The 24,450-nt window shown below is 37.6% G+C and overlaps 1 long non-coding RNA gene across 1 annotated transcript; it reads right to left on the bottom strand.

Moving 5' to 3' along the window:
* Positions 1-16,413: 16,413 nt before the first annotated feature.
* On the bottom strand, positions 16,414-20,057 carry LOC131541424 (uncharacterized). Its single transcript, XR_009271502.1, has 3 exons — positions 20,006-20,057; positions 16,665-16,872; positions 16,414-16,576 (listed from the first exon to the last, which is right to left on the bottom strand). It is a non-coding gene; the product is annotated as an uncharacterized LOC131541424 (long non-coding RNA).
* Between the last annotated feature and the right edge of the window lie 4,393 nt (positions 20,058-24,450).

The raw sequence follows: 24,450 nt of genomic DNA, 5'->3' as shown, positions 1-24,450 counted from the left end.
CTGTACTCAGTCTGATATAGCAGACCATCTCTCAGTTTATCTCCGGCTCCGCAGCAGCCGGGCCAATCAACGAACAGAGGGCGGGCTGAGAGCTGTGACGTAGACGCTAAGCGCCGAATTTAAGATTGTAGTTTAGGTTTAGTTTAGGGAAATCTAACACGACAGCGGACATGGAGACACGGGATGCTATTCGCTCTGTTGTGGAGAATATTCCCGGCATTTGCCAACTTAAGCCCGAACAAGAAGAGTGTTTGGTTCACATTTTGAATGGAGGTGATGTTGACCGATCGTCAGCGAGAAACTGGGGAGGCCAAAGTCCGGCAAGGCAATAATTGTGATTGTGTGTGTGTGATTTTATTAATTCACATAATCTGCAAAAGTCGTTCACAGCCATCTTCACTCCGGTATTTCGCTCGATGGTTTTGTTTTCGCCGCATACCTGTGTTTACAGCGGAAGTTCGAGGCTGCACGTAACATATGTCATAACCAACCGTTATGTGATTGACTTACGGGTACACCAATGATTTTAAACTTCAGACAAGCGCCCGCCCACGAGAAAAAAAGCGCTCGTCAATTATGCCCTTTCAGACTCTGTCTACAAAGCAAAGCAAAGTAGCAGAGTTTGGTATTACCAGGCTAATTAAAGGGGTGGTTTACTGCGATTTCACTTTTTTCATTTTAAATAGTGTGTAATGTTGCTGTTGGTGCATGAACAGTATCTGCAAAGTTGCTGCGCTGAAAGTTCAACGTAAGCGGAGATATCGTCTTTTAAAAATCAGGAAGTTTAATGCCTACAAAAACGATTCATATGGGTCTACAACGAGATACTTCCCGGGTTGCATACATAACAAACCCATAAATTTGCATCAACCCCTCCCTCCGGAACATGCAAAAAAGGGGCAAGGCCATGTTCTGCGGCTTTGTCGAAGAGTAAGAGTTATAGTGGAGAGTTGTAGCCATGCCGTCGAAACGGTGTTATTTTCACCCAGCTGTCTGGTCTTCTGTGTTCAGGCTTCCTACGAATGCTGTAGTTCGTCAACAATGGTTAAAATTTATGTTTGATTATGTTCCTGACAATTACAATCCTAATTTAGCTCTCTGTGCTACGCATTTTACGGAAGACAGCTTCCAGAATCTACACGAGTTCAATGCCGGATTCACACAGAAACTATTACTACAACATGGAGCAGTTCCAACTTTAAAAACAGAGGCAGCAGTTGTTGGGCCACAACCTGTAAGTAAGATTTAATCATTTTAAATGTATTTGCATGTATAAATTCAGACGTAATGTTTTAGTTTTATCAAGGACGTAAACAAATGCCAACGCTGGCTTTAGTAGCCAGTTAGTTAAATGCTATTTCGTGTGTCTATGACAAACGCATACAAACATTTTGGACAGGAATTTGTAATTATGTACTAATTTTGTAAATGTATTTTCCATGTATACTTTATGACGTAATTTTTCGATTTGATCAAGAACGTAAACACAAGCCAACGCTGATTGGTTATAGTAGCCAGTTAGTTCGATGCTATTTTGTGTGTATAAGACAAACGTGTACAAACTTCAAAAAATTATATGTAATCACAACAGCAAACTTCCATTCAGAAACGTTTTGTAAGAGCCGTGCTTGCGGAAGTTCTGCTCGACTCTCTTCATTACCGCTTTCTGGGTCTGATTCTGGCTCAAACTGATACGGCAATATTGACACCATTATTTACATTTGACCGGAGCACATGCAACTGTCGCCCGTAAGGTAAAGGTAATGGGCGTGAAGTTTCCGGACAATGTGCAGTACACCGTTTAGCCAATCACAACACACCGGCCCAAATAACCAATCTGAGCCCATTGCCTGTTTCTGAGGGAGTGGTTTCATAGAATCAGGAAGTCAACCGGTCGTTCAAATGACAGAGGAGAAAGTGGCTCACAATAAAGGTGAAATATATGAAAAATAAGGCATTTTTTTAACAAACGAAACACGAAGACATGTTATATTGCACCCCATAAACACAATCAAGCAAAGAAAAAAAGCAGTAAACCACCCCTTTAAGTAAAGATCATGTTACATGAAAATATTTTGTAAATTTCCTATTGTAAATATATCAAAACTTAATTTTTGATTAGTAATATGCATTGCTAAGAACTTCATTTGGAGAACTTTAAAAGCGATTTTCTCAATATTTAGATTTTTTTTTGCACCCTCAGATTCCAGATTTTCAAATAGTTGTATCTCAGCCAAATATTGTCCTATCCTAACAAACCATGCATCAATGGAAAGCTTATTTAAAAAAAAAAAAAGACCCTTAAGACCCTTTTGTGGTCCAGGGTCACATATAGACCAATTTCCTGTTAGTAAACATTGTGACGTTTTTCTGTGGGCGGAGCTTCCCCCTGACCACTTCACTAACGCTAGCTATGAAGTCTGTTAGCTTGTTTTTTTTAACAATAACTGAAAGAATTCGATTTTACCTGCATATGTAAGGTCACTCACTGTCCGGGACCGCATTATTTGAAAAGGTTAACTTTAACGGACAAAACCAGATTGGCCGACCTGAACTCACTCAAAGGATGGACGATCTGACAGGATTACCTCTGCTTGAGTGACTCACATCTAACGTGTAAAGACAAACTCACTGTGTATAGTCATGAAGATGTAATATTTCAATATCAGCAGGCAACTATTTTTACAGCTACATTATTATTCCAGCCACAATTACTCATAACAATGTATATAACTTACAATTACACATGATTAAGCATATAAATCGTCAGTTTGTTGTTTTACACACATGCACACAGACATTATTGCAGGACATATTACTGAGATCCATAAGAAATCTTTAGACGCGCCCATAACAACAAAAGACAATACTTTATTGAACCTTTTCTGATAAGAAGTGTAAACTGCAAATGCGAGTATTTTATTTTTGACGATCGTTTCTGTCCAGTCTGCTCGTTTTATTGCGTTTAACCAGCAGCAGGTATGCATTAAAATTTCATTTTCAATATTTCAAAATTCTGACTTTATTCTCGCAATTCCGAGATTATATCTCACAATTCTGATAAGAAAAATCAACTGGTCATTCTTTCTTTTGAGTTTATCCCACACTTCTGGCTTATATAATATATATATATATAATAATAATATATTCCCTATGAACTGCATATGTGAATATTATATAGACCAATTGTTTAAATCAAATTTATGCTTTAAAAGTAGAGTAATCATAGCAGGTTTCATTCGTTGGTCTGTCCGTTTAAACGTCTGCGTTTAGCTTCAAATGGCGTTTTTGACGACAGTATTCTATAAAAATGATTTGCATTCCGATTCTGACATCCAAATAGGGGTGGGCAATATGGCAAAAATATAATATCACGATATTTTTAAGAAAAATCACGATTCACGATTTTATCACAATTCTTTGTCATGTTGGTTTTACTATTTTGCAAGTTGTCTGAGCATTACAGCCAAACTAATTTCCCTATTATAAAGACAAAACTTTTCAAGATAACAAAAATATTAAAAAAAGAATGGCGGATATTTAGACCAAAGTGGGCGAAGATAAAAATCTTATTTTAGTGATTAAAAGTTATTAAAAAATTAGAACAAAGATACACAAATACTATACTATACAAATAAAACAGTGTTTTATTTTCAGGTACAATAGGTGTATTTAGCAGGAGGATTCAATAAATTGAATCAACAAATATAAAAATAAAACACTATATAGATTGATTCCTCTTAAATCAACTGTATTAACGTTTTTCAGTCATGAGTAGTGAGTGATTTTTCTCTTTGTGTTTTGGTGTTTTATTAACATTGAAGGAATAATTAACCCCAAAATAAAAAGTGTTTTATATTTATACCATCATTTACTCACTCACAAGTTTCTTTAAACCTGAATGAGTTTCTTCTGCTAAACATTAATGCTATTTTGAGGAACATGGAAAACCAAACAGTTGCTGGTCCCCAGTGACTTATTCCATAGTATTTTTTTTTCCTTCTATCAAAAGTCAATGTGGACCAGATACTATTTGGTTACCCACATTCTTCAAAATATCTTCTTTTGTCTTCAGAACAAGAAAGAAATTAATACAGGTTTGGGACAACATGCGAGTTAGTAAATAATGACAGAAATTAAATTTTAAGGTGAACTATCCCTTTAATGACAGTCGGCAGCATGTTCAGTACTGCCTCTTTAAGACATGCACGTATCTAATATACAGAGGCACGCATCCGTTTCTCTCAGCTGTTTACTTACTCATTTTAGACATAAGCAACGGAGTCTATACATAAACCTTGTGTGTTTTGACAGTATTAGTGCACAAGATAACTTAGTTAAGTAATCAGGCGCTTTTTGACAGGCTTTAGCACGCGCGCTTCGGGTGTACGGGCTCAGAAAAAGCGCACGTCAGACCGACGCGTGAATAAAACATTTAACCGGCAAGGCTTTAAAGCAGATCCGAATAATGTACAGTATATTGAGACGGAGGAATAAGAACTGAAGCTGATAGAATGTGCGCTGTAGCACGATACTACGATATTTCTTCAAAAGCAGATCGTGGAGACATTGTTATCGTCCACGATCAAAAATCGTCATATCGCACACCCCTACATCCAAAGGCACAACAGTACATTTTATGTCTTATTCTGTGGATTTTTCCCATTTTCACTCTGCTTGTTACCGTGTGTTTCTGCCACCACAATGCGCGCGCAGCTGCGAGTGACGTAACTGTGACTTCTACACGAAATTGATCTATACATATTCATATACATCTGGTATGATACATGAGCTTCGTATTTGTATATAGTAGCTGTTATTCCACACTGTTCTTCTTCAGTTTTACTTGCTTACTTTTACAATGCACTATTTGCACTAAATTAAATATTTTGCGTTGTGACAATCATCTACCTTTTCTACCGCCTTTACAACCACAGTATCTTCTGTTACATACTTGCACTGACTGGTCTATCATCTGCCTCTTCTGATGCTTTTATCATCTAGTTAGATTATCATTCCGACAGCACCGATTCACTTCAGAGTATCTGTTGGTAAATTTCTACAAATCTGTTCTAATGAAGAAACAAACAATGATTGATTGTTTGATTGATAATAATAATAAAAAACAATAAATTAGAAGGTTTCGCAAACTAACACACTGGAATAACCTACTAGAGAAATTCTAGGCATCCAAAGGCTTTTGTTTATGATGGGGCTAAAACTGGGTCTTCAGAGTTGCAGAAGAACCATATGGGATCCTCAGAGAACAACCCTTTCTGAAAGATGCCAGTTTGGCGATTTCAGAATCCTCAGTTGTTCTCTTCATTTGAACTTTTCAGTGTGATACAGCATGTAGTGTATGCATTGTCACTGGCAACAAACATCCAATAGACCTCTAACTTTAAGTAAGTGTAAGTGTAATTAGATTTAATATCATACATTAGAGCTTCCTTCAGCAGAATGATCACAGAGCACTTTCTCCATTACGTCTCCAGAAGACCAGTAGACTACAAAAGGGATGGAGAAAACACAATCCAAGATTTCTTGGATAGAGTTAGATGTAGGGATAAGATTCAACGGTTGGCCAAGGGAATTACAGCCTACACAATACATTGGTAAATGATCCCTGTATTTGGGGTTTTTTAAGGAGTAGTTTTGGAGCCAGCTATAAATGTGAAGACAAATGTTAAGTGATGGGAGTATACACATGTGCTTTGATTATAGCTGTGTGGCACCTTCACTGTAAGCTATACTTCTGCCCTCTGAACCTAGTCAACCCAGCAGCAGAAAATCACTTGAGGTTGAACACGCTTCCTTTTGAACTAGTAACTTTTGTTTGCTTCTGAAAGGAGACTTAAAGTTGGACGCTGGTTACTGTAAATATATACCATTTTAAGTATGTCATCAATCATTTCCAGCAATTCCAGGCTCGGCAAAATAAACATGTACTGCATGGATTGGAATCACAGCAATTACAAAACTAATTCCCTATTTATTCAAGCTGAATTCTTTCACGTGTTTCCTCTGAATAAGAGATGGAAGAAATCATTCTAATTTCTTCAGGTCTATTATTCCTTATACAGTTCCAATTAAATAACACACATCTAAGTTGCACTCAGCAGGCAACTAATGTTTTGCTAGAGAAATAGAGTGCAGGATTTAATGATACAAAGATCGTGCCTATACTGGAGGGGGTGGTGTTTAAGAAATCACTATATGGGGTCTGTAACCCTTTGAACAACACTCTAATTAAGTTTTTTAGTTTCACTACAACAACGCTGATTATTTTTCCGAGCAATATGATTTAATAACAGTGTGTCTTGGTTTCATTGTCATGAAGTCTTACCTACTCATATCTTTCTGTTCTGTGCTGTCTCTACACTTTACTTGGTTATCAATCTTGTTTTTTTATTTTCTTTTTTCATGGGAGTGTTGGCATCTAACATCCACATTCCATATGAACTATGTGACCAACCAAATGTTCTCCGTTGCAGGTTTGCAGAATGACAGGTGCTTCAGAGTTTTCAAACGGCATGCCAGCGAGTGTTATTTCCCACACCAAACTTGGCAGCAACATCACGACAGCCTCTGAGCTGTGACTTCAGCAACAAGAGCACACAAAATGCGTCAAAGCGAAGCTTTTAACAGCACTAGATTAGCAGACATTTGGTTCTTCAGTGGTTTTAGCAGCATGTCAGAGAGAAGGATGCTCTGGGACCCTGAGTTGAGGAGACAATGTCATTCTTTTGGGTAGCAAGTGTGTTGACTCGCTCCGTCACAAGGAGCAGGACTGAAACCGAGGGCATCTCAGTGATGTTTTTTTCTTTTTTCTTCTTCCTATTATCAAGAAAATATATTTATTATTCTGTTGTATTAAATACCTAGAATGTACACCTGAAGTGAGAACCTAATTCAGGAGTAATGTGTGGGCTGTCAATAGAGCAATCAATATCATTACCCAAGTTGTTATTGTTAACTACAACTAAAACTATTAAAAATCTTAAAATAAAACTGAAATAAAATAAAATAATGTAAAATATTAATATTATATATAATCACCTAACTGAAATAAATAAGTACTAAAATTAATTATAAACAAAATAAATAAATTTAAATGACAACTGAAAATACAAAAACAAAAGCTAATCTAAAAAAAAAAAAAAAATCAATAAATACTATAATAGTATATAATACTAAAATAACACCGATCAACACTATAAATAATAAAGATAATTCTAAGACATTGTGAATGAATTAATCTTAGTACTGTGCAAACTATGTAACCCCTAAATATGCTTGGAAGGACAAATTTTAACATATAATATGAAGACATAAATGTGATATGTTAAATAAATGAGTTAATAAGCAAGCTAATACATTGTTTCTTTATTTGCATCATTTAACATATGCCTATCACTGACATACCGTCCACAGCAATACATTAAATAATGTAGAGGTAGACTGTGCTGTGGATGCAGGTCTTTGGCTTTTATGCAGCAATTTGGCACCATGATTGCCAAAGTTTTTTGTTTTAGGATGTTGGTAATTCAAAGCTTAAATCTAATTAGCAGCTCTAAATTAATGTGTTAAACTGGTGGCCTGGTTTATTCAAATAAATAAATTAATTAAAAGAATGAAAGAAAATAATTAAGGGAAACAATCTAACATGCACAGATAGAATCCCTTCAGCATATATAGGTGTTGCGAAACTTCTGTTCATTGTACTGCACAAGACAGGCAGAGCTCTTACATTTCCTCCTTTACTTTTGCCCCTCTTCATCGCTTCCAGTCTCGCTGGCCTGTTGAGCTCCGGTACAGACCCTAAGGGCCCTCCTGCACAGATGATTAAAGGAAAGACTGCCCCCTACAGAGGATCCAGGGCACTGCCCTTGGCTCCCTCCTCCCTCCTTCCCTCTCCCCGTGTGCCCTCACACTCTCCGTGCTGTTCTGACCCACCCTGTACCAAGGAACCAATGAGACATGACCAAGTTCCCTCTCTGAGGTAGCACCGCTGCAGGCTAGATTTCCTAGGAAGGCTGATTATCTTAAGAGAAAGAGAGAGAGAGAGAAGGAACCGGCCACGGCCTTCACATGTAGCAAAGGCACGGCGAGGCAAGCAAACAGTGTTTTGAGAGAAGCAATCCTGCACCTTGAGCTGATTTCATGGCTGGAGCAAAATTACATGGCGTTTGCCAAAGCGCAACTGCACTGCTTATTACCAAGGGATTCCTTCTGAACGCATCTCTTACAAAACTTGACAAACCATCTCCGCATTGATTTTTATCGGTCTGTTTGCCGCTTAAAGATGAGAAGGCTTTTGTTCGCTGCTGAACCCTACATGCCGTTTACCTTCCCTTCAGGGCATTTTCAGTGCGTTCCAGGCAGGGGATGAACTTGCGCGCTGATCTTTCTGGTGTGGAACGGCAAAAACTCTGTAGTATGACAGAAGCGTTACGGAGCCAAAGGTGGAAGAAGTGCAAAGTTTATGTGGTATCAAACACCCTCAGCCATCAAAGAACACGCTCTGTTGCGCGTTTGTGAAAGTTACAAAGCCATTTTCTTGAGATTCTTCCCTCTGTTTGTGCATGTGTGCGCGCGTCTCTCGCGCTTTCTCCCTCAATCTCCCCACTCGGTCTGTGTAGGAGTTTTGTTCTGAGGACGGCGAGGTGGCTTGTCTTGTTTTGAAGTTTGTCAGTTTGTGCAAGAACATAGCAGCCTACTCTTTTGGCACCTCGACGCATGCTCTCACTTCTTTCCTCGCAAACATTTGCCGTGGGTGGGTTGCTTGGTTTTTTGCCTGCAATGATCTATCATTATAAGGTGTGTGAGCTCAGTGGCGAGTGTAAACTTGGTCTGCTCCGTCTGTCGCGCCACCGCCCCAGTCCCTGTTAGCTCAGCGATTTCAGAGTGGTCAGGCCGTCTTGCCACAATCGCACGCTGGCGCCACAATCGTGTAGCCCAACTGCAACCCTTTGACTTGGTAATGAATACATACTGAAAATACACAAAACCACCTCGCTCTGCCCCGCTGCTACCCGGTACCAGAGAACTAACTGGACCATTCTGAGAGCGGGACCGCTGACCTGCTCGCCCGGACCCGACTGGACCGTGTGGTCGTCGGCCTAACACTGGTGCACTCACGGAGAGGGGAGCGACCGCTAACCCGAGAGGCCGGTCTTGGGCAAAAAGTGGGCTGTGTGATGCCATACTCTGTGGTGATAATAAGGATGAGTGTTTATGGCGTGTGTCGCTGTGTTTGAAGGTGTCTGCGTGTGTGCACACAAGCCACAGGTCATAAATACATTTGGTTAAAAATCTCTGCGGTTTCGCTGACCACTGCTTTCCTAATTGTGAAAGAGCGGCTATCATTAGCCTAGTAATTTTCCATACGCTTCTTCTCTCTACACAGGTGCCTTCCTTTCTACCAAAACAGGTTGCAATCTGATGTTGTTGATCAAATTATATATACGCATTTTTTTTAAATGTTCCATGTAGCACTCAAATAATATTCACCTTTGATTAATATTTATTTACAAAAACAATGCAACTTTTCACTAATTGTAGCATCAACTAGACTGTTAAAACAGACGATTTACAGAGTGCTTAAGATTTGTTGCAATCAAAAAAAATTAAACCATTCAGTACGCTATACTGTTTATGTATATATAAATAATAAAATATTACAGTTTTACAGTCAAGAAGACAAAAACAACACACACACACACGTTTGTACAGCTATCTTTGTGTGGAATTGCCATAGATTTCTATTGTTTTTATAGTCCCCAAACAATATTTTCTATCCACTAACCTAAACTTACCCCTCACAGACAGAAATAAATGTATAAATATACATAAATAAATATATATGAGCTGCAGCTTTTTTCAAGTGCAATTATTTCATTGACAGAAGGGGTCTCATGTTAGTTAGGTAATAGACAATGTACAGTCAGGTGATCATTACAGCAAAATAAACACAGACAGAGTGATCAAGACCCTTCCCCAATCCTCAGAAGAGGTTTTTATACAAACCACTTTATATACAAATATTTGACTGCAGAATACCGTGATTAGAATCAAGTATTCCAGAGAGCCGTGCAATAAAAGTGATTAATGGCACAATCATAATTTTGTCTCAGGAGGGTTGTTGTGAACAGTTTCCTCACATGGCGAAGATCCTCTATCCATTTGTGAAACAAGCAACATTCTGTATGTACAGTTAACAACTCTAAAATTTGTCCAAATGTTGACACAGACAACCAGATCGGCCTATTTTTGGTATTTATAGCCGGTGTTTGGCAGCACTTGAAGGCAGCCCAGTACTCCTAATTGAATGTTGCTATTGTAGGAACACTAGTCATTGCTTAGAGATAGACATTTCACTTCTCACTGTTTTTCACTTTCAAATTCACAAATGTCCTCCTTTATAATGCCTGCCGACAAAAAGTAGCCTAGTCATTTTTTTTTTTTTTCCGAGGATCAGTTGCATTGAATAACTGCACTGAATCACACTGTAAATGAGGAACATGCAAGAATATGTCCTCGTACTGAGTTTCACTTTAATTAAATGAAATGTGATCTTTGTTCTGCGGGGAATTGAAGATTCAGAATAAAGTATCTGTCAAAGAGTAAATCAAAAGCACCCCTGGACTCTTTCTTCTTGCATATTGTACAGTACATTATTTTTACCCTATACCCAGCCACATATATTTCCCAATATATGCAGCAAAATATGTAAGTAAAAAAAAAAAAGCGGTAAATGGATATTAATGAGAAATCAAAATCAACCACTCTCGAATGACCAAATGACACCATTCATACTACACATAAATCTGGTTTGCTTTTCAATCCAACTGACTGTCCACAATATTTAGTTTGTGATCAGATCAGTTTGTTCTAAAAGTAGCCAATATACAGCATCTATATCAGTTGCCATAGTAATGAGTTAACCATAAGCACAACGGACACAGACATACTAGAGTCATTCTCAATGAAAAAAGAAAATTTAAAATTGTCCCTCCTTTCACACCCATTGCCACAACATAAAAGAATTTATACATGCATCTACAGCAGGACCTCATGACCTCACAGGGTGGGCTGACCGCTACCCAATCATGAGCATAAGTAACCCTGGCAAACAACCCATCACCCACAAGTATATGCCATCCTGTCATCTTACATGTCAGAGCTCACTTTTTCACTTACATCACATCCTGAAAGAAAAAAAAAAAAAAGAGTAATCTGTGCCTTCAAACTGTGAACCATTTACAAAAATCAGATTTTAATCAGATCTTAAATCGCATAATGTGGTTTGGATTAGGTTGGTAAAATTAGTCTACAAACAACTAAACGGATACAAAAAAAAAAAAAAAAAATGTCTCTGCCTGTCTGAACAAAAGCAGAAGACATTCTCATTAAGCGAGGTCTCTTTCACAAGCCTTGTGTATATGGATTGTGTTCAGTTTTCACAACACTCTTTTACCTCCTATCTCTCTCTTTCTCTCTGTCTCTGAGTGAGGTTGCCTTCACATCAGGGAACTCGTCAATTATTTTCTTCTGACGTGCCAGGTCCTCAGGGGAAAAGCAAGAAGGTCTTCTTGTTTGTGTGGAAACCTGGAACCAGCGTTGTGTTCATTCAAGTGACGATACTTTCCTGCTGTAATTCAAGTCAAGGAGACTTGCCGTTTCTCATCCCTGGCCTTCTTGTTGTCATTGCTCCTGTTCTTACAACACAAATCAAGAGCTGTTGAAGACAGGCATGTGTATGATTGGATATGTATGTGTGTATCTGTGCGCATCTGTGTTTGCATGTTTGGTTTGGAGGTGTGTGTGATTCGTGTTTGATCTTTTTTTTTTTTTTTTGCCTTTCTCATTCAACCCTGTACTCCCAAAGGGCAAAGCTTACTTTCCTACTCTGTGGAAAGATATGATCACGGAAAAGGAAAGAAAACAATAAAAACAATAACATAAAAAAGCATTAATCAGCTCTTGGAAAAAAAAACAATAATAATAATATTAATAATAATGTCTGCGTATCATTCATTTAAAAGCACTGTTTGTTCTTCACTGCTTTTGTGTTGTTCATAATTATTTTACCAAAATTAGAATCAAAATTACAAGACTAGAGATGCGCTACATATTAGAAAAAGAAAAGTTTTTCAAAATGAAAATTGTCATTATTTACTTGCACTTATATTGTTCCAAACCGCAGAGCGCACACTTTTCCCAGACAATATACATTTTTTAAATTATGTAATTCATTATTAATTTATTAACATAATACTTAGTATCTTATCAAAATCTGAATTTGTATAATTTGTATTTATCTGTCCATGCTTATTTACAGAATTTGTACATTTATATTACTGTCATCTATTGCTTACTTAATCTTATAACACTGTTACACATAATCATTATCAAATCTGAAAATTCATATCCATTTTCATACTGTACATCATAATGTTGTGATGCCTAAATTCATTTGTAGCATTTAAAATGACTTATTTTATTTTTACAGTTTTATTATTTATTTTTAATTTAGTTAAACATTATACCAATTTTAAAATGAGAATGACATTTGACAGCTATAGTGGTGCGAAAGATTTTCTTACATTTTAAATAAAATTTTTGGATTCAGAAGACCTGCAATATAGTGCTTGACAAGCTATCCTGATATTGTATGTAAAAAACCGTGTGAAGATCCTTCAGAAAATCCTTTTTTCCATTTTGGGGTAAACCCTCACTTTAACATCAAACTAAAGTTCATAAAGTCGTCTTATGGATTAATGTGCATGTATTGAGAAAAAAAGAATGGCATTCATATCAAGACTTTATCTGCATCCAAATCCAGAGTTTGTTTTTTGTTTTTTGCTTTAAGTATACACAAGATTTCTTCAGACTGAGGGAGCTGAATTGTGGCAGTGCAAATGCATAGAGCATAAATAATAGATGGAGAGTGTGACACCTCAGCGGCCGGCGGTAATGAACGGCAGCTCCCGCAGGTGGCTCCGCTAACCCTTATTTCAGCTCTGACTCACCCAGCTGACTAATAAAGATGACACTTGACAGCTAACAAAGCTTGTCGAAATCCCTGCCATCCCCACAGAAGACATCCAGCTGAGAGCCTTACCCCCCTCCTCGCATCTGTCCGCTAGGCCTCGCTTCGTTCCTCCAATGCAAAAAAAAAAAAAACTAGAAAAGGAAAGACTTGTTTTCCAGTTTGTTGACCTTTGACCACCTAAACCGCTTGGTGTGCTGTCAAAACCCGGGAGTGCAGCTTTTACTATTTCCTTCACAGCTCAACAATTGACAGCTGTCATACTTGTTTGTATGCCAGGAGCTCCAGTAAGATTTTCCACAGGGGGAGGGCACCTCAGGGGGCACAGCCAGACCTCACGCCCACCACGGAGCGACCGGCGATGGGCACTCCAGTGCTTACACTTCCTTACTGTGGGTAAACAATAAACAATGAAAAAATTAATAAGTCCATTTTTAGGCTTGCCCCCACGCTACCCCCACAAGCACCCGCTCAACCCCTCAGTCAGGCCTCCGAGAGCCTCACCACGGCTGGCCGTGAGGCCCAGGCCAGGCTCACCAGCCACAAAACCGCACGAGGGTGTGGTTTCAGGCTGGAACAGGAAGGCCATTTATTTCGAGTGCATCTCTGCAGAGTGACTCATATGTTGACTGGAAAAATGTTCCGTAACCATTCGGCTTTCAACGGTATATCAGCTCATGACCCATAATGCTTTACATGGCACCTTCTCCTCACCTGGTTACGCTTGCCCAAAACTGTCATCCTGCTCGCTGCAAACCTTTTACTAGCCTCAGTCTCAGATGACACGCTCGTGGCCCGCCCACTGTGCTTGGTGCATATTGCATAAAAGACTAGAAATCACCAGCACCTAAGCTCATAGTTTTGTACCTTCATATCTTTCAAAGATATTCAGAGTTTTGTCTTAGACAGTAACAACTATGAAAAAATCTGTGGAAAATCACTATCCACGCATTTACACTCATTTCTTGGTGTTTTCTGCATAGTCATTTGCAGATATTATTCCTAGCCTGGCACTGCATTTAGAATTTTTTTTAATCTACAGTCTATTATTGTGGTGCAGTACTGTACAATCAGGTTTAAACAGCTATAAATGGCACATAAAAACTAAACAAACTGTATTTGGTCTCTTTCCGTGTCAGTCAGACATTCTCTTTCTGTCTAAGTGGGCAGTTTTTGGCCAGAACGAGTAGCATAGTAAAACAGACTTTATACTACAAGTCAAAGATCTAGCTACAAGATTAAAAGGTACAAAAAGGTACAAAGTTTGAAAAGTTTCTTTGATCAAAGTTGAATAATATGATACGATTTCACCATTACCATACGAGTTAACAAATTATAACTTCTCATGAGACCAGATTAAACTTTTTGCAACAAAAACTGATTTTTTTTCCCATTCTGTGCAAAACAAAAATTGTAATTGATTAGTCTGTGATTAATCAACTCAAAAGTTGTAATGAATCGGAAGTAGTGACAGATGTTTTTTTATTATTATTATTTTTATTTTTTATAATTGTGACATACAGCTGAGGGAAATGAAAAATGTACAGCTGGGACTGTAGAATGTGAATGCATGCTTGCAGTCAATTGTAAGAAAGGGGCGGGTTTAAGCAGACAAAATGATTGGAGAAATCTGTGGTTAATTACCAGAGAAAAGACTATCATTTCAATTAAAGACAGAGTTTAGATAAAAAATTACTTAAAAAAAAAAAACAATGTGTATATATATATATATATATATATATATATATATATATATATATAAACAAATGGACAAATAACATGCACTTGTAAAATAGATGAATTTGTATCAAGGGTAAATTTTAATTTCATGGCAAGTTTAAATGTGAGCAAAAACCTTCTGTCTTGTAATGTGCACTTGGCATTACACTTTCACTTTACTGTCTCCATGTACTGTGTATGTACATTTTTCACTGTGTTTTCCTGTCGTGGGCACAAGTCTGGCGCGTGCTGGCTCTTGAGATCAACAGACAAAAGGCCATAAATGAGACACGGAGCTTCACAGCTGGAACTTTCCAGATGGCAGGAGCAGTTCATAAAAAGGGGACAAGAGGCCCGTAAAAAGACTTCAAACATAAAACTCACCACCATAAAAACAGAGCAGAAAAACTTTAACAAGGCAGTTATTTATCTGCCTGGCAAGCAGACACAAGGGTGTCCACTTCAAGCCACAAGGCTTAAATTTATTTTTCCTCAATATAAAGTTATTGGTGGATGGAGACATTTTTAGATAACTGTATTTCCTAATTCGGAGTACAGTTCTATTGTTATCATGGTGCTAGTAATGAAGCCTGAGTTATATTAATACAAATGGTTGGGGACTGTAAGAGAAACTTGACACAATTAGCTGTTGAGGCATGACATATGTGTAGAGAGAGCTATTAAAGGAAAATCTTGGGTTCAAATCAAGTTAAGCTCAATCAGCAGCAGTTGTGGCATAATGTTGATTATACCACAAAAAATTTATTTCCACTTGTCCATCCTTTTTGTCTTAAAGAAGCAAAAAATCTGGGTTACAGATCAAGGTTATTATTGTTAACTAAATGTAAAAATATATATATTTTTTAATTTGTGAACTAAAATAAAGCTAAAATAAAATATAAATATTAGTAAAATCAGATGGAAAAGTACAAACTGGTAATAAACATAAACAGAACTGAAACTAAAAATGAAAAGAAAATAAATAAATGAATAAAACCGTTTACAATGGTAATATAAAAAAATGACAAAAATAAATAAAACTGACTTAGCTTTTATTTTTATATTTTAAGTTTTTAAAATAAGAAAGTCAAAACCATTTTTTTTTTTTTTTTTTTTAATGTAATCAGCATTATGCCACAAACGCTGTTGACTGAGCTTAACTTAACTTAGCTTAACTAGAAATCCAGAATCAGGTCAAATGAAATTCAGGGTTTATATGTACGTTATTATACTTTGATGTTAATTCACAGGGCTTCACAGCATCGAGATGATCTCCATATAATATCATACATGTATGAATGAATTCATTTCCCCTGTGGAAATGGCACCAGCCGCCGCCTTTGATGAATTAGCATTTCATCGTCTCTTTCTCTCTCTCTCTCTCTTTCTCTCTCTCTGTCGTTAGGGTGGGAGGGTGATGCAGTGTGGAGGAAACCATCTCAGCTGCGGACAGGCCCTCCTCAGCAACAAAAGGCAGACGTTTTCTCCTGCCGCTTGCGACTGGGACATGTGGCACACTGACATTCCCAGCACCCACACTGGCAGGGGAATGTGCCAATTAGTGGCCATCTCAGGGAGGGGGTGTGGGGGGTTGGTGGGGAGATGGTCGGGCTGGGGGAGGGGTGGGGTGGTGAGCCGTGGATGGAGGCGGGTAGGGGTGGAGTAGTGGCACTGACACCAGACCTCAGGAATGCCTTTCACTCAGATGTAGGGTGTAATTAGCCGGCTGTCCCTCCCCTCCCAGCCTGCTTCGGCGGAAGTCCCGGCCCACGGCCCTGTGCTGTAGGTGGGCAAGGCCATGACCTGCAGCGGCCCCACCCAAGAGACAGATGGAGGCATTCGTGTGGTGAGTGTGTGCTCGATTATATATGTGTGCGAATCTCATACTCACCCACGCAAGCCTCTGCTGTCATTATCCAATACCCACTTCAGGTCTCACGCACACCCTAGTCGCTCTCCCTATGGTAACTACAGTATATGAACACAATCACCCATCTGCAAGTGATGCCACATGACCTTCCCCATCCATATCCATCGCAACAACTCCCTCGACAGCTGGTGGACTCCAGGAAAGGCTGGCAGGGGGTTGCTGGGGCTGTCTGAGACACGACAAAGACATTTCTAGTGATGTAGACGGTAGAGTTATCTTTCATTTATGTCTGACTGCCATAAAATACAATAAAACTAAAAATATAACAAAATAACAAAAAAATATAATAAAATACCTAACTACATAATACTATTATTGTTAGAAATTGCAACAAAATAAAAAAATAGAAATATAAACTTTTGAACTGCGGGTTTCATCTGGCCAGAGGAGAACTGGCCCCCCGACTGAGCCTGGTTTCTCCCAAGGTTTTTTTCTCCATTCTGTCACAGAAGGAGTTTTGGTTCCTTGCCGCTGTCGCCTCTGGCTTGCTCAGTTGGGGACACTTCATTTCTAGCGATTATCGCCGATTTGATTGCACAGACACTATTTAAACTAAACTGAGCTAGACAATGACATCTCTGAATTCAATAATGAAATGCCTTTAACTGAAAATTGAGTGTTTAATCTTATCATTATACATTACTGACACTCTATCCTCCAATTTGATACTGTTAAGTGCTTTGACACAATCTGTATTGTTAAAAGTGCTATATAAATAAAGGTGACTTGACTTGACTAGAATAGGTGGGTTCTTTATGTAGATAGGGGCCGGGAACACTTCTAGTGACCCAAACAAGAATTTAGACATTTATATAATTAGTTAAAACCAGAATGAACTACTTTTCAATTACTTTTGCCAAGTGGCTTCAAGCTGATTTTTTTTTTTTTTTTAGTGAATGTATAAAAGCAGCCATCCAGACGTTCTAAAAGAGTAACCACAGTTCATTTTACAGTAAATGCTACGAACACTATGAACTGTGTCCTACTGACATCAGACCACCAGAAAGTGTCCAAACAGATTTATGTTTATTTTGAAAATTACACATTGTTTCAAACCTATCACACTTTTTTTTTTTTTTTTTATGATAAATGTTTTGCTTGAAAGGTGGGCTGATCGTAATGCATTGACTGTAAAACGAATAAGCCAATAATTATTTTCATGTCATGACAGATAACAGATAAATAGCTGATAATATAACTTATATTATTTAATAATAATAACAACAATAATAATAAAACAATTTTTAATAAAAATTTAATGTAAGCATCACAACAATGTACAATGTTCTTAAAGATTAACTAGAGCATTATATGACATGAGCATTAAATGCCATCTAAATGTAAAAATAGCGGAAACAAGCATGCATAAACAACCAATATCAAAATCAATATCATCTAATGCTAAATATATTTTTTTCTAATGCAATCACATTCACACATTTTAAAGCTGCGGTGTAGCAGAAATAGCAGCAGGTGTTTTCTGATTGAATGCATTGTGACTTAGATCTAAGTAAAACCGATTAGCAGAAAAAAAATAAATAAATATATATATATATATATATATATATATATATATATATAGGATAAGGACTTGGCTCAGTCTATTAGTTACTGATTAAATGAATTGTATTAAATGTACTGATTATGTCACCAAAGATAAGTAATTATGTTTTACAATACAATTAATAAGATGCATTAAGAAAACAGATAGGGTAAATTTCCATTTTGTGTACTTAAAGTTGACATGAAAATGTTTGAATACTCAAAAGACCCTTGGAATAAGTTCTTTAAAACAGTGGAACTGACCTCAAAAAAAAAAAAAAGGAAAGGTGACTGATGGTGAAGATGGCACCATAGCAAGAAACATCATTATCATGGCAGGATGGTAAGACATGAAGTGACATGAAGTTAGCAGGTATGTGACCCTGGACCACAAAACCAGTCATAAAAGGTATTTTTTTTTTAAATTGAGGTTTATACATCATCTGAAAGCTGAATAATATTTGACAATATTTGGCTGGGATACAACTATTTGAAAATCTGGAATCTGAGGGTTTAAGTTCTTATAAATTAAGTTCTCCAAATTAAGTTCTTATATATTTGCGGCAGGAAATTCACCAAAAAAATCTTCATGGATCATGATCTTTACTTAATATCCTAATGATTTTTGGCATAAAAGAAAAATTGATCATTTTGACCCATACAATGCATTGTTGACTATTTCAGCAAATAAACCCGAGCTACTTATGACTGGTTTTGTGGTCCAGGGTCACATACAGCAGATGCATCAATTAACACAATGATTTGATACAGTTTCAAGTCCAGTTCCAGTTCATTACAGTATATTGCTCAAATCTGTGGCTTGAAGAAAGAGTTTCAAAGTCTCGTTTAAAGGCCAATGTGTGTCCCCAGTACCCTTCGGCCAGCTCAGAGTATCTCTGCAGAATCCACCCATCAGTGACCTATTTGAGCAGCTGTTGGTTGGGTGGTCACTAAGGACACAGGCTGACTGGGACAGACAGATGTGAGCCGTGAGCCTGGTGGCTAAAACCCAGAACACAACCACTACCTCGACACCTGCTCCTAAAACACCAGCAGCCGAAGAAGAGGCCTCAGAGGACACTGGGACGGCTAAAACGTGAGGGCCATAGAAAGATAACTCTTAAGAAAGACTCATTATCCACTAGCCAAAACAAAAAAATTAGCAGCATGTGCTCAAACACATTTTTACGGTGTTTGAAATAGAGAACTCTCTTTTTTTCCCCTACCCAAATAGGAATTCTGATTCTGGCATCAATTACTCACCCTAATGGTAAACATGGAAGCTCAACTGTACTTAAATGACAAGCAAGAACAGACCTCATTGGTTCTTAAACATCAAGCATGCATGTTTGAGCTTCCATGTTTACCATATTTGATGTGCTCTATATATGCACATTTATTAATGTTTATATATTATTACTAACTAAACTAAATTAAATCTGTTCATCATACAAAGTGATTGTATCTCTTTGGAAGACTTGGATTAAACCGGCACAATTAATTTATTTTACATTCTTTTTATGGAGTTTTTAAGCATCAAAGTTTTGGTGGAATCAGGGCCGCCCTTTGGGCGGTGCGACTGGTGCGGTTGCACCAGGCCCTGCGGCGAACAGACAAATAGGCTCTCCTATTGCGGTCTTTGACCTTGAAATCAGTTGGTAATTAATAAAATGCAGCGCTTATCTTTTGATTTCGATGACGTGAACTCTGTTAAAAGGGTAGTTCACCCAAAAATGAAAATTTGATGTTTATCTGCTTACCCCCAGGACATCCAAGATGTAGGTGACTTTGTTTCTTCAGTAGAACACAAACGATTTTTAACTCAAACCGTTGCTAATGGCAGTCAATGGGACTTATAAGTGCATTACCGCCACCTATCTCTCAAATGGACCATTGACACTCTATCTACAATCTCAATTAGGAGTGTCAATGGTCCATTTGAGAGATAGGTGGCGGTAATGCACTTATAAGTCTGTGATCCGCCGTAAAGCAAGAAGAAGAAGAAGAAGAAGAAGGCGGCGCGTTGGGCGCCGGCTGCTGTGAACACGCTCAGGACAATTATACATGGCGGTGGATCGGAGGTAAAAAGCTATATAAATAGGCTACTGTTCAGTTTCTTGCACAGACCGATTGTTTCGTGTCTTTAGACCTCAATGTATCATCACAAGTTGCAAGGTTTAATTTGGTTTTGTCTGTGTTTTGTTTTTTTTTACTCTCAAAGCCTTGAGTCCCATTGACTGCCATTATATGACTGACAGACTGCAAAGGTTTGAGTTAAAAATCTTTGTTTGTGTTCTACTGAAGAAACAAAGTCACCTACATCTTGGATGCACTGGGGGTAAGCAGATAAACATCAAATTTTCATTTTTGGGTGAACTATCCCTTTAAATTTAAATATGGCGTGGGATTTGAAGATTGGATTTATGTCCATTTTGCGATGACTCATTTACAGTACGTGGCCAAGTGTAAATGGAAACGTTGTAACAAATCAGATAGATATCCGATCAGAGAAAACGCATGAAATGACCAGGTGTAAACAGGCCCCAAGTCATTATTAAATGCAAATCTTGTCGTCCACCTTGGACTTTGTTGACATATAAGAGTTCATGGAAGCTGTAAAAAAATCTCCAATTCATAAAAGAATCATTCTTTTGAATCAGATCTTATCAATTAATTGTTTCATCCAGTTCACAGAGCCATTATGAATAACCTGTTTAAGAATCAGACTGATCTGATTCTCAAACCACTGACCCAATGATCAGGGCTGCGTTTCCCAAAAGCATTGTAAGCCTAAGTAGATCATAGAACCATTGCTATCAATGGTCTTTACAATCAATTTAGTTCACTATGCTTTTGAGAAACACATGCCAGGTCACTTCGGTTAACAACTCAGTGGAGAGAAAGATTATTATGAGCTATCATGACTTCCCAAGTCTTAAAGGAAAAATATTGACCACAACATTATTCAAAGGTTTTCCTTTTCTGTTCCACAAAAGAATGTCAGTTTGGAACCACACGAGGTGATTAGATTTTCATTTTGGGGGAAGGAACCATTTCTTGAAAGAAATCTTAGAGATAAAGCATGCTAAAAGCTACTGTACAAATGGCCTTGAGTACAAAACGCTGACCCTATTAAACTAGTGCGACTTTCTCTCTCATTATATTGTATTAATGTATTTACCCTTAGCTTCTAGTTGACACCATCTCTTCACCCCCTTTCTCCCCACCAAAGTCAAAGTGACAGTAAGTCTTCAGGCGACATTTAGAGGCCACAGGGTCACACTGAAGATGATGGTGTTTGCTAAGGGCCAACGGAGGATGGCCAAAGCCAGAGGGGGATATGGAAAGGAGAGCAGAAAGGAGAAAGGGAGGGAGCCAAGAGGAGTGAAGTATTCATTAGTGAAGTCAAGCTGACGCTGTCACCTTAGCGTCTTCTAAGGGACCTGCTCTGGGCCTCATCTGTGGCCAGCAGCACAAGTGTGTGTTTGTCTTGAGGGATAAGTGTGTGTTTTGCACACAGGATTTGTTAGGATTCAAAACGGTATCTTGTGCATGAGATTGTACTCTTTACAATGCCATGTTATTTTCAGTACTGTTCACCCTATAGCTAGCAGCATGAGATACTGCACAGATTCAAATACACATCTAATCAACATCAAAAAACTGAAGAGAATAAGTGCTTGTTTTGGATCACCAGGGCTGACAGGTGCATTTCTCTCCTATGAAGAGCCATGTATTATGTACTAACCAAATTATACTTAGGTCCAACCCAAGCAAGTTAAGAAATATTTAGGCAATGCAAACAACTAGCAAAAGCTGGTTTCCCTTGCTCTTGTTTTTGGAATACATTTTACAAGGACTGTCAATTTAATTGAATATTTAATCAAAATAATCACCTAATTAACTTCAGACATCAATATTTGCTGACAAAGCCCCAAAATAAAGATCATTCAAAGACATTTCAGGTCTAAGGTGATGCAGAAATCGAACCAGAAACCTTCTGGTTACCACACCGTACTTGCAACAGCCAGTAAGCAATGACCAATATTACGAGTTACAGTTAATAAGATGAGAAAAAGGAAAAGAGGTACTATTTATAAGTGGGAGACAATCAGAACAGGTGGGAATAATTGGACATAGTTATGAAGATAGTATCAGTGGTCCAGTAATGGAATTTGTGATGGACTCCCACCATGTGCAGTTCCAGATGCCATTCTATTCTAGCCAGTTTAAAAAAATTAAATAAATAAATAAAAAATTGCTTTTTTGGTCCAAGTGGCTAAGTTCCAGAGGGTTTCTGTCGTCAGTAGAACTGTGCATTTGTCCATATGTCATCTTTTTTGTCCTCCCCAAACCAGCTAGCAGGGACATACAAAGAATTAAGCTTTGCCAAGACCTTGGTCTTGAACGTTTAAAACTCAGGCTCTCTCTTTACTGGTTTTCAGCAGTCAGTTCCCAAATCATAAGCATTTACTTATCTTGTAATTTCATCAGTGTTGCAAAGCATACACAATGGACCAGAACTTCTATCATTAATATCTACTCTAAATTAACTACATTACAATAAGTAGTCAAGGAATCTTCTTGAGTCAAGTCTCATGTATCAAAATGTACTGTTCATGTATGATCAAGTTTTCCTCAGATAAGTTAATAGTAAATTGTTCCTTTCAGTGAGGTCAAGGGCCATCCCCACTTCTCAAGCACTGCTGAAAACTGCTAGGGCTCTTGACATCTGTGACATTTGCACTCTATTTGTAGAAATCTGAAATCTATAAAAAATATTGCAGAAAAATTGTAATCTGAATTTCAAAGGTACAAAAAATTTGAGGTTAAACACACACTACTCAGAGCAGCAGATGAGGAACAAAAACAAGTCTATCCAATTAACAAATGGCAATTATAATTATTTATACAAAGGAGATAATTAGTATGAGGGAGGATAATTAGATATTGTCATGGTGATATTATCAGCAGTCCGGTGATATTGACCTGTGCTGATGAACTTGTGACATTGCATTTGCAAGAATAACCCAACAAACTGCACTAAAGTCTGAAATGCATGAAAAACATTAGATTCCTTCAGCGTTTTCATCATTCAGCCAAGTTGATGTACAGCCAACCTCAGGCATGTTAGGTCTGTATTTTTATCTTCCACCTGAATGCTTAATTACCTAAATGAACTCATTAAGTGCTTCATTGGACAAATTTAACACTTTTGGCCAAGGTCAAGTCTGACGAAGATTTAATGTGACCCTAGAAAGCCAGTGAAACGAGGTCTGAGTAGCCCACTGGTGTCACATCTGAACATGATGGGTTAGTCTGAAGGAGGCAAAAATAGACAATTTAGTTGTATGGTTTAATAAAATTAATTAGCATAGACTTTCTTAATCATTTTCTTTATACTTTTAAAGATGGTTTGACATCCTGTTTTGCAAGGAATGTTATTTAGTGCTCGAGTTAACATCTTTACTGTATTTTACTGTACATTATGTGATGCACTTAAGAGTACACCAGCATAACAGTGGCATAAAATCATAATATAACAAGATTAAAACCACAATATTATCAGAATTAAATCATTAAAAGAAGGACACCATGTGTCTTGTACTTAATGCCGCATTGGAAGATCAAATTCACTTTGCACCCTACTGATAATAAATGTTTTTGGTGTTTACACCATCACAAGTGTAACAGGACATTTAATGAGGAAAAGGTTGAAACTTGCTTTTACCCATTTGTGATCAAAGTAAATGGTGAAAAATGAGAATTATACAATGAGGCCAGTTCAGAATGAGAATTTACTAAAACAATGACAAAATAGGTATTTGGCTACATAATATTATCCAACAGCCTACATGGCCAAACATTACTTTAACAGTGCCAAAAAAGAGAATAGAATAGAATAGAATAGAATAGAATAGAATAGAATAGAATAGAACAGAAAATGTGTGCCAATTAACCATCCATAATACAACCAGGAATGTGCATTATGAAAGTCAAATTTTGATGTCATGTTGACCTTAATGTGATTTTTTTTTTTTTTTTGGCAGTGTTAATATGTTGTTTCAGTGGGGAAAGACAGGACTAATATGCAATTACAATGTGAGATAGGCAACATGGAAACAAAGTCGCAATACCCTGTCAACTCGTAAAAGAATTAGGTCTACTTTAAGATTACCTAAATTAAAAAGACAACATAAGCAGG

This window comes from Onychostoma macrolepis, chromosome 05 (assembly GCF_012432095.1).
Source record: "Onychostoma macrolepis isolate SWU-2019 chromosome 05, ASM1243209v1, whole genome shotgun sequence".
Lineage (NCBI taxonomy): Eukaryota > Metazoa > Chordata > Actinopteri > Cypriniformes > Cyprinidae > Onychostoma > Onychostoma macrolepis.
The sequence above is the reverse complement of the archived record's forward strand: the minus strand, read 5'-3'. Positions and strand labels throughout refer to the sequence as shown.